Source organism: Polistes dominula, unplaced genomic scaffold (assembly GCF_049000335.1).
Source record: "Polistes dominula isolate Pdom_NZ unplaced genomic scaffold, Pdom_raw_medaka contig_21, whole genome shotgun sequence".
NCBI classification, from domain to species: domain Eukaryota; kingdom Metazoa; phylum Arthropoda; class Insecta; order Hymenoptera; family Vespidae; genus Polistes; species Polistes dominula.
The window spans coordinates 3,979,249-3,991,693 of record NW_028301061.1 but is presented as its reverse complement, the minus strand read 5'-3'; positions in this window follow the sequence as shown (position 1 = coordinate 3,991,693).

The window sequence follows — 12,445 nt, the reverse complement described above, 5'->3', positions numbered from 1 at the left end:
ATTAGTTTCTTTTATTTTATTTTTTTTCGAACAAGTACTCAAAATTCGACCTTGTTTCTTTAAAATGAGCATGTTATTTGTATCGTAAGAGTAGAAATTTGATGCACGTAGGTAGCAAAACATGTGACGCATAAAAATAGTAAGAATTAAATTGTGGTACACAAGTATTAAGATGCGTTGACACCTGCAATCTTTATCTTCTCAGAGAACAGGACCGTAACTATGGAACGTTGTTGATCAGTGTGACAATCTTAGTGAAATAATAATAATAATAATAATGAAAAGAAGAAGAAGGAGAAGAAGAGGAAGAAAATACGATGAGCAAAGAAATGGAAAAGGTTGAAGAGAAGGGGGAGGTTAAAATAAAAAAAACTTGGCGAGACAAATCGTCGTGGTCGTGTGACCTTGAAGACCCTGAAATCGGAATCTCGTCGAATCGAAACTGAGAACCAATTTAGTGTTGCGCAATAGTCCGCGGCATTCGCCAGGAGAGCACGGCAGCCTCGAGATAAAATCCCGATTTATGGTACGTTCCTGGCAGTACCTTGTCCACCATAGTTATGGGAGCCCGTGGGTGGCCTGACAACGGGCACGCTCGCAGCCTCTCTTTCCGGAATCTTTCCTTCCTTCCTTCGTTCGTTCGTTCGTTCGTTTCGAACTCTTTTTACTGATATGTCTTTGCCAACCGAGCAGGAAAATACGTCGATAATACAAAACTGATTTGTTATCAAAAATATTAACTAGTTATAGAATGTTTTTTATTATGGGTTTTCTGATTTTTTTTTACGTTTACAAAGAAAAGAAAAATATTGTTTTAATTGGAAAAATTTAATTATTGTTTAATAAATAGAAAATTGTCGATATATTATTTATTAATTAAATTTCTTTACAAAGTTTTGGTAATTTGAATTAATTTTAAAATACCAATAGAGAAATTATTTGATAATTACAATTGATATTAATGTCATAAACGAGTTTAATACAAAAACCTGTCTTTTGATTTATGCGAGTTATCTGTTTCATGCAACTTCTTTTATTACGAGCAATACATATATATTTTTATAACAAATGAATCATTTTTCGAATTACACGGTATTTTTTATATTTATAATTTTTTACACGTGGAAAATATTGTTCTCATTTATACAAACTTTTTATATTACGTTGTAATTTAGTTTAGAAAATTAATTATCTTATATTTATTTTATATTAAAGATTAGGAGAGAAATGTTGCTAGGATTCAAAGATATTAGATATTAACAATTGTTTTTGAGAATGGTATTGAAATTAACAATCGTAGTAATTGGTTATAATAAAAATGCAATATTTTATATTATAAACAGAAAAATAGAATTCTTATTCTTATTACAATTATTTTATCTGCTAAAATTACTGTTTTTGTTTTATACCTACCTTCGTTCTTTTTCTTCTCGAATCTTTATCTGTTATTTTCTCTTTTTCTTATATTACCTTTTACTCTTCTTGTCCTCCTATATATCTCTTGAATCTCTCAATTTATTTATGATGCTGTTATCTGCTCTAATTATGTTTGACAAATAGTCAGATACACAACTGATATTGTGATGTTAAATATAATTAATTAAATATAATTGATTGGTCTGATACTTCACTGATAAATAATTAATAAAATATACACGATATTTAAATTTAATTTAAGAAACGATTTGTCACTGATCAAGATAATTTTTCAACTACAGATGTAATTATTCGATTAGTATATGTCCGTACCTTGAAGGTACAGAACATTATATCACATTTCCTTAATTTTAACGATGAGTAAATTGAACATTTTATTTATTTAACTGTATATTGAATTTTTATAGAAAAATTTGATCAGTAAATACGTTTTACATTTTATTTAGTATTATTTATTTCCAACAAATTTTATCTATGTTATTATTATGGGGTTGTATTCCTCTGAATAAAAATGAACTTGGTGTTCTTTAACTTAAAATATAGGATAGTTTTTATCGCAATTATTTTTTTATGTTTTATTGCTAATTTAGGGATTTATTATTTAAAGGTTATCTAGCTCTCTAGGTACTATAAGTCTTCAATAGATGGCTCTATATTACAATTCAATTATTTTGATATATTCACGTCGTACATTTTTTCAGGTTTTCATATGACATAACTAACCTTGCTTTTTATATTTTTTTGAGAATTATTATTTTATGTTTTCCATTATAATTGTGGTATTATTTTGTGCGTTGTTATAATTTACTAAATTGTTTAGAATTATATTAAGTCAACATTTTATAACAAAGCCACAGCAATGCGTGTCCGAAGCATCCTAGTATATATATATATATATATATTGAAATTTTCATATGGTTAACGTGTTATTCGTAGCGAGGTAACGTGTCAACGACACGAGAGCAATACCCATAGAAGAGATTGTAGTGAGACACCCACGTGCTCAACCTGCTGGCTAAGATTACAGACAGGAAGAAAAGCCGACTATTTCTTAATTCAGAATCAAAATAAGATGTGGTGGAGGATAAGCAAGGATCTTCATGTACGGTGCTAAATTTCTAAGTTAGATAAATGTTATTATTATTTTCCAAATAAGAACATATTATTTTTATTGAATTTTTCAAAATATAATTAATATATTATTTATTATATTTTAATATATAATAAATTGACTGATTTTAGTACATTAATTTTTCTATCTAGCAATAATTTTTTGTATTTTTGTTCTTTTTATATTAAAAATAAGGTATACACAATAAATTATATAATTTTGCAGAAAATTATTTGATAAATAATTTCAAAAATTATACTCATAATTTTGATAATATTAAATAGATTTGACAATAATTGAATATATTAAAAAGTTGAAGTATCATAGAGTATTTTAAAAGAAAAGTTGTGATTTTTGTATAATTAAAATTTGTTCCTAATTTTATTAATTTTTGGTAAAAATGAAATGTTTTTCTTTTTGTTACTAGTCTTAGTCATCGATATTAAACTATTTGGTTAAAATATATTTGAATTTCTTTTCGTTTTCTTCATTTGGTCATTTCTCTTGCGATTTAAATATATTTGAAAAGAAGAAGAACCGTTTGTGGTACGGTTGTTCCGAAGCTTTTCACGTTCTCTACACCTACGGAGCGAGCTTGTAGGTATCTAAGTATGAATTACGTGTTACGTTTACTTTCCGTGGGTTTTATCGAGTCGCACACTTATTCGGATGTTTACGATCCTTGGACACCTACTCGTGAGGTGGTTTTTCTTTTCTCGTAAAAACGATCAGACCACTTCGCGTGCACGTTTTCGACTCATAAAATTTTGCTCAATCGCATTTTCAATGATATTTAAATACATTAAATATTATACCATACCATAATTCATTTTTAATCGTGATACTTTCTTCAATTCTATATCAGTATATTTTTGAATTAATATTGAAATTACTGTAAACTATTAATCTAATAATTTTCTGATATTTTTTCTAAGTACAACGACAAGAACCTTATGAACTTATTAACCTAAAAATTTATTAATTTCATAATGTAGATATAAAAGTCACATTTAATTATATTTCAAATAATTTACATATACAGTGAGTGTCTCTTAAAATTGTGCAACATTATGTTTATACAAGATTTTTGTTTGAAAATTATTGATAAATGTAGTTAGGATGAAGCAAATTTAGAAATAAATACATTAGTATATTTTAACTATATATTTTAATGAGCTTAATTTGAAACGTTTATTTATAACAGGTGAATTAAGCAAATATAAAAATAATGTACTGGAAACACTAGTACCTTAAAATAATACGTTAGTATAACTGTAATAATAAGGGGAATACCTGTTTTTTAGGAGAAGAATACGTTTAAAATCAATAGAGTAAGATTAATGCAAAATAACAATTCTTTAATAATTACATATCAATTAATATACTTACAATACTAAACAATTTCAATCAGATATTTAATTATATGAAGATTTTTAACTCAAAATCATTACTAGTCAGGAACGTTAAAATAAATGTATTATATTTTAATTAAAAAAATTCGAAATATCAGTAAAGTATATTAAAATGTTAAATGTATACCTTAATTGATTAATAATAAATAAAAGAAAATAATTATTGCTGTCTAGAAACACGGAGTATGAGTTCAACGTGACATCCACCGTTAGACTGAAACTTTTTTTTCACTTATCAAGATCGGTTAAATTTCTTTTATTGATTGTTGTTTATATGACTTTAAGAAGAATAAATTCTATTAATTATGTATATTTGTTTTCTTTATATATAAATGTAACCCTCTTTCGGGAAATCATATAAACAAGGATCAAAAAACATAAACATTTGAACTGGCTTTCATAAAGGACAAATAACCAGTCTAACGTTGGATTTCGAAGAGAACGGGTGCGTCTTACTTTTACTCTGTGTTTTTAGATTATAATACACATTTCTTTCAATTAATTATCAATATTATCAATTATTTAAGGTATATAGAATATTCTAATATGCTTCTAATAATATTTTGAATTGTTTAGATTAAAATATACTTATTTTAACACTCCTCACCAATGATGATTTTAATTGAAAATTTGCATCTAATAAAATATCAGATAGAGATTGTTTAATATTCTAATTATATATATATATATATATATATATATATATATATATATATATATATATATATATATATATATATAAATTTTTGAAATAAATGTAATTTGTATTATTTTTACTTTAACTGGTATTAAACTAATATTGATATTAAAAATTTAAATAACAGTAAAAACAAAGAATAACATGTCGAAAAAACGGAGTATTCCTTCTATTTTTACGGGTATACAAACATGAACAATTTTAAAGTACAGGCTTTTTCTGTATATTATTTTCGTATTAAATTAAATGAAAAGTAAAATTATCAAATTAAACTTAATAAAAATATGTAATTAATATATAATAATGTATCTATTTCTAAATCATTTTCATTCTAAATTAAATATTAGAACAACATTAATAGTTTTCAAGCACAAATCTAGTAAAGAGTTACGTTTTACGATTTTAAGTAAAACTCATTGTATATACATCAACATTATTAATTACTATGATATCACTAGCTTCTTTTATCATGCAAATTTTTGATCAAATTTCTTTGATAAGGAAGAATGAAAAAGTATAATAACTATATACTCATTTTTGTTTACTATTCTATTATTTTAAAACAAGAGTAAAATGAAAAAGAGAAAGAATGAGAGAGAAAGAGAGAAAGTATGAGAGAGGGAGACAGAACAAGTAACATAGTGAGAGAGTGAGAGAGAGAGTCAGGCACGCGGGCGTTTACTATATGTTACGTCGACACCTTTGAGAAGAACGACGCGAGTAAGAGAGAAAGCCGTACTTGAGTAAGTAAAGAGTAAAAGAGATAGAGAGAAGAGTCGGCTTAGGTGAATGATTGCCCGGATCGGCGATAAAGTCATCGCCTTTAGCACCGAGTAAGATGATACATCGGCGGACGATGCTGCGTCGAGATTGTCCCAAGTCGAAGACGTAGGCATACTCAAAGTGAGACTGAAAGAGTGAAAAAAAGAAACATAAAAATAAAAATGAAAAACAAAAGAGAATGTGTTAATGTGTGTATGTGTGTGTGTGTGTGTGTGTGTGAGAGAGAGAGAGAGAGAGAAAGAGAGACGAAGAATAAAAGTCAGAAAGTGTGAAGAAAAAAATGGAAAAAGTTAGAACTAGAAAGTGAATTAGAAAGAAAGAGAGAAAGAGAGTGAGAGAAGAAATAAAAAACAGAAAGAGAGAAAGTGAAATAGATTAAAAGAGTACGAAAGTAAAAAAAAGAGAAGAGAAAAATAGAAAAAGAAAGAAAAATTAAAAAATAGAAAGAGGAGGAAAGAAAAAGAGTGAGATTGTAAGAGGAAAAAAAAGCGCAAGGAAAAGAATACTGAAAGAGAGAGAAAGGAAGAAGAATAAGAGAAACAGAAAAATTAAATAGTTAGAGAGAGAGAGAGAGAGAGAGAGAGAGAGAGAGAGAGAAATAAGAATAAAGAAAGAGACAGTTAGAGAGAGAGAGAGAAACAGAAAAATGAGGTAGATTGAGAGCGACACCAAAACCGAGGTAGATAAATAAAGAAAAGAAACAAATAAAGAAACAGACAAAAAGAGAGAAAGAGAGAGAAACAGTGAAAACACCCCAAGAGAATATTTTTAAAGTTATCCTGAACTCGAAGAAAAAGGGAGAGAGAGAGAGAGAGAGAGAGAATGAAGGAAGAACTGTTGGTTCCTGTTGGTATGGGTGCATTCAGATATTAAGGGAGATACGAGACGCGGTGAAGCGATTAAATATCACGAAAGGTACCGATGAAAAGGAGAAAGAAATTTCTTTTTCTATCTCTTTCTATCTCTATGTCTCTTTTGCTTTATCTCTTTCCCTTTCTTTACGTTTTTTTCTTTTTTTGTTAACCCTTTATTTACCTTCTTCCTATCCAATCCTTTTTTTTCTTTTCTCTCACTCATTCTCTCTCTCTCTCTCTTTCTCTCTTTGTTTTTATTTTAATTCTTTTTCTCGTAAGGTCTTTTTAGATTCTGTGCCGCAGAATTGTGTATATATATATATATATATATATATATATCTTCTTTATATATAAAAATTCAGTGTCACATTTGTTGCTTTGCTATATTCTTTGAAACTACTCAACCTATCTTAATGAAATTTTTCTTTTTTTTTTTATGGGATTTTTTCCAACTTAGAATATAAAATAGTTTTTATCAAGATTATTTTTTATTTTGTATTGCTAATTTAAAGATTTGTTATTTAGAGGTTATCTAAATTTCTAGGTTCTGTAAGCTTTCAATAGATGGCTCTATATTACAATTCAATTATTTCGATATATTCCCGTCATACGTTTTTTTTTCAGATTTATATATGGAATAACCTAACATTGTTTTTTTATATTTTTTCAAATATTATTATTTTATGTATTCCATTTTAATTTTGGTATGTTTTCGTGTGTATATTAAATAGTTTAGAATTATATTAAATCAAAGTTTTATAACAAACTCACATAAACGCTTGGCCAGATCATCCTAGTTTTTTTTTATATAAAAATTGTGTGTCACATTTGTTTGTTTGATATGGACTACTCGAAACTACTCAACTGATCTTAATGACATTTTTTCTTTATTTCGTGTGATTTTTTCCAACTTAGAATGTAGGATAGTTTTTATCAAGATTATTTTTTATTTTGTATTGCTAATTTAAATATTTATTATTTAGAGGTTATATAAGTTTCTAGGTTCTGTAAGTTTTCAATAGATGATGGTGTATTACAATTCAATTACTTCAATTTGTTTCACGTCACATCTTTTTGAAACAACTAACCTAACTTTCTGTATTTTTTACATATAATTTTATATATTATTAATTGGAATAAAAATAATGTTGTCAATCGTATTGTAGTAGAATAAATAATTATCTTATTCTGTTAATTCTAATTATCTAATATTTCTATAAGATATATTCTAATAAATATATCTTATTAGTATAATTATCTTATTCTGAATCATTATAAAATAATATAATCGTTAGACGAATAATTATTTGATCTTACGTCATAATTGTTATACAATGATTCATTCGAAAGAAAAAAATTAGTACACGGTAAATTGTCTGATCCAATTCGGATGTCCTATTAAATCGTTATAAAAGGGCTGGTACGACGTGAACGAGGTGAATCGTTTGCTCAAAGAGTTCCTCTTTTCGAAAGGACACAAAAAGAGAGAATGAGAAAGAAATACTCTCGAGATTCGAGATAAAAGAGGATCGTCTTACTCACGAACATTCATTTAAATCTGTCTTCTGGGGTGTTGGGTCGTGATCAATGGTGAGACTTTAAGTATATTCGTAATCGGTATTTTACGAATTCAAAAGACAAATCTTTCACTGTTTAATTTTTTTTGGTTAAATATTTTTTAAACAAAAATAATAACCTTAAAGCAATTATTTAACGTCATTTAAATAGGTATTACGACAATTCGAATTGAAATCAATTTTATAAAGTTTTATTCGTAAAAAAATATAATTTAGATCAGGTAATATATTTAAGAACGTTTATTAAATTGAATTCACTGCTGATAATATAAAAGAATATTAAATGAAGTTTGATTTTTATCGAAATATTCTTTAATTATGATAAAAATTATCGAACGTACGTGTACGCAATCTCAAAATTAATAAAGTTTAACGAAGGCTGTGCGCATGCACATAGGAAGCTTTCTATAGAAAACCGACCGACCAATCAGGTTACGTGATAACGCCCACACGCCAATGAGAAACCCGCAATACGCCCACTGATTAGATACCATGGAAATTCTCTCTTTTTTTTCGCGAAAAGAGATCGATGCTGACAATGGTTGACGTTTGCTTTTAAATCATCGATTTCGACCATAAATTCAATTTTCATAAATGTCATTATTGAATTAGCTAATGTCAAAAATAAAACTCTAAATTATTCAAAATAGAGGGAGAGAGTTTACTTGTCAGAAAAATTTGAACGTATAGTAATTCATACAAAAATGACATTTTTATTCAAAAAGTTCGTACCTCATTTATATATGTAAATCAAAATATAAAAACTTTTAAAATATTTTTTAAAAATCGTCAAAAGTTTAATTATATATTTACACTTTATCATACTTACAACACCACCATAGTCGAGGTTGTTTCGTAAATGATGTCGCAATGACCTTACAGAAAAATCTAATCAGATTGTTTACTCTTCTTCGTTGATATCGTTTGAAATTTGTTCATTCGATAGTTAATAAGAGACACTTCACTGACTGATAAACCAAAAGTATCATAGGAAAGATAAAACCACGATTTTCTTATGGTACTTAAATTTTTTTTAAAACTACACCAGCGTATATTATAACCAATATATATTTATGTATATATCACAGTATCTACACAGTCTGATAAATTAAAAATACTTTTTTTTTTTAAAAACAAACAAAAAAATAAATCCTACGTATTTATATTATACGTATTTTCTATTCTTCTCGTTGACTTTATTCAGCGAATATAAATTAAATATATGTACATATATGTATATCTATACATATCTATATGTATCTATGTATCTATATATATATGTACATGTATTATATGTATATGTTTACACATATGTGTGTCGATGCGTACGACACGAAGTCACGTCGTGAACTGAATGTGCTTTTACATAGTTGAAACAGGCTAGGCTGGAGACAGGCAGCACGTTGCATACTCCAAGCTTCTCGAGAATCCACCTCAGTTGCCCTTTCTCTGACGAGTATATACGTAGCTCCGCCCATGGGTGGAGTTTAACTTAACCAATAAACGTCTGCTTACGTTTTCGAGTGTATCTAATCGTTGGTAGTACACCCCTCTCGACCTCTGCATCAATCGATCCTTTCGTACTCCTCCTACATCTCTCTTTTTCCTCACCTAAAAGAGGTCGCAACGTTGAGCTATCAAATTGTCTATAATATCGGTAAATTTCCTTTCTGTGTTGAGAGAGAATCTTCTTTCTTATAAAATCAAAATTTTCATTTAAATCGATTAATTCTTTGCAGCACAGAATTTTGAATAATAAACATAGCTCTGTGTTGCATAGAAATGTTATTGAGTTTTAAATGAAACAAAATTGGTATATTTTTATTAAATAGGGGTATTACATGATGTAAAAACATGAAGAAAAAAGAGTAATAATTTAATTACATTTGTTATATTTGTTGAAAATATTTCTACCATTTGTTTTACGTAAATAAGACGAAATATAAATTTAAGAGCATAACTGTTGCAATATATCGGGGTAAGACTAAAAATGTCCACCCGTGCCCTAAAGAGTTAAAAAAAGTCACTATTATTGATCGTATCACACACATTTGTTTTTTTTGTTTTGGTTACTGTAATTGTTAATTTCAGAATACTTTTAAAAATTTAATAATTATAATTAATATACGTTTGACAGTTTTTTTAAATTTAAAACAACGAATTAAATTGATTGAAGAAAAAAATACGTATATTAATTATAATTATTAAAAATGTAATGATTAGACAATTTTTTTATTTAATACACTGGAATAAATTGATCGAAGAAAAAAATATGTTTCTAAAAATGTAATGTTTATTATGTTAGGTAAGTGAATATAAATATATGAGTTTAACATACATGGATATATTACATCACATATTTACGAGTTCGAAATAGGGTCGGGATGTCCCTTGTAAGTACCACCTACCTCCTACCTTTTCTTCATCCCTTCTGCCTCCCCCAACCCCAGGTACCCGCATTCAAGACAACGGCCCGTTACGCTTCGATCGAACCTGAACCCACGACGCAAACATATCCGTCGAGGTGAACACGTCCTCAAAATTGTCGGGTTCCTACGATTCTCGTTTAAAAAAAGAAATATATAGAGGATGGTTTATAGAATAGAAACTAACTCATCATTTCATGCTTTTAAGGAATAATATACGATTTTGATCTAAAAGATAAGAGATAATCAAATTGTGAAGTTCAATTTTTTATTTTGTTTTTATTAAAATTGTGCAACCCTTTTTCTTAATTTTAAAAATAAATTTTTTTTTGATCAAATATTATATAACTTTTTTTTACATTTTGAATTATACATGTGCATATAATGGATAGAAGAAATGTTAAAAATGATGATGAATTTTCATGTACATATGGAATTTTAAAATATTCTGAATATTTGCGTTTTTGTTAATGTAACAACGATGTTAACGTAATAACGTCTTAACGACGTGTTCCCTTAGTTCGCGTACACGTGCTTTTTGATATGATGGCACGTGTGCTCTTGATAACCCTAGCGTTACTTCCTACCACGTGCCCACAGGTGTGTTAAGACGATTATCAAATAGAATAGAAAATAGTACACAATTTTCTTTAGGAAAGAAAGTATTTAGACTGTTTTAAACTCGTTAACGAATTTACAGAATTCTCATGCATATCGTAAGAATTACAATTAATTCAAACGTTTTTTTATGCAGTTTCTACTTTTTTATTCGGATACATAACAATTTTCTGTAACACACTATATTTAAAACTATCGAATTTAGTTGAAATTTAATTAGCAATTCAAATGTTTTTTTATGCAGTTTCTACTTTTTTATTCGGATACATAATAATTTTCTGTAACACACTATATTTAAAACTATCGAATTTAGTTGAAATTTAATTAGCAATTTTATGATTTGTATGAATATCTTAAGAATTAAATTTAATTGAAATGTTTTTCATATATAATGTTAATTTTTATTTGGACACTGTAAAATAAAAAAAATACGGGACTTCAATTAAACAATTAATTTTCAAAATCTACAAACTTATTCTAAATTTTGTAATTAATGTTATGATTTTTATGCATATATTTTAAATTTTAAATTAATTTCAAACATTTCAAATGTATAATAATTTTTATTTTTATTCGACTGATATGGAAAACGCATAGGAATTTATTTATTACACAAAAATTTTAGGACTTTTAATCTAATTTTAAATTTAGTCACAAATTTTATGATCTTTATGAATATTAAAAAAATTAGATTCAATTGAAATATTATTATATAAAATTTCTATTTTATATTTCAACACGGTTGAAAAAAAATTACGAACTTTGTTCAACAGATCAAATTTTGAATTTTCATATTTATTTCAAGTTCAATAAATTAATTTCAGGATCATTCATTACATTTCTAAATTAAGCCTATACCAGTTTTATTATTATAGTGATATAATTAATAAAAATTCAGAATTTTATTCAATTTACCAATTTTTAAATTGCCAAATTTATTTCTAGTTCGTTAATACCATTTAAGAATCCCCAAAAATATTTTTAAAATTAGTCTTAACCCATTACTCGCTGATAGTCTTTTTTGGGACGCATTTAAAAATTTTTTTTTAAGAATTGCAACTTTACAATGAAATATATTCGTTAAAATCATGAGATCGTACCTCTCGCGACATGAAAATATTAAAAATTCTCACTATTTTATTTTAAATAGATAATTAATGATATAAAATAATTCTTATATTTAAATATTGTAAAAATAAACAATCGTTAGAAAAATAGTTCTATTTGATTAGTATGAATATTATTATACAGTTAATTTAATTTTTGTTTGCATTTTCATATTGTGGCGCGTAATGAGTTAATTAAAACATTTTCTATATTATTTTTATTTTTTTTTATTTTTCGAATATTGTAAAAAAATAAAGAATGTCTTCAACTGATTAATTGAAAACAAGTATTTAACATTAAGTAAGAAAATTAACTTCCAAAATAAGAAACAAAGAATTATACAATAAGAACTTTCTTGAACCAACTTATTTTAAAATTATTATTAAACTAATATCAATTTCAAAATCCTTCTGAGTATTTTCT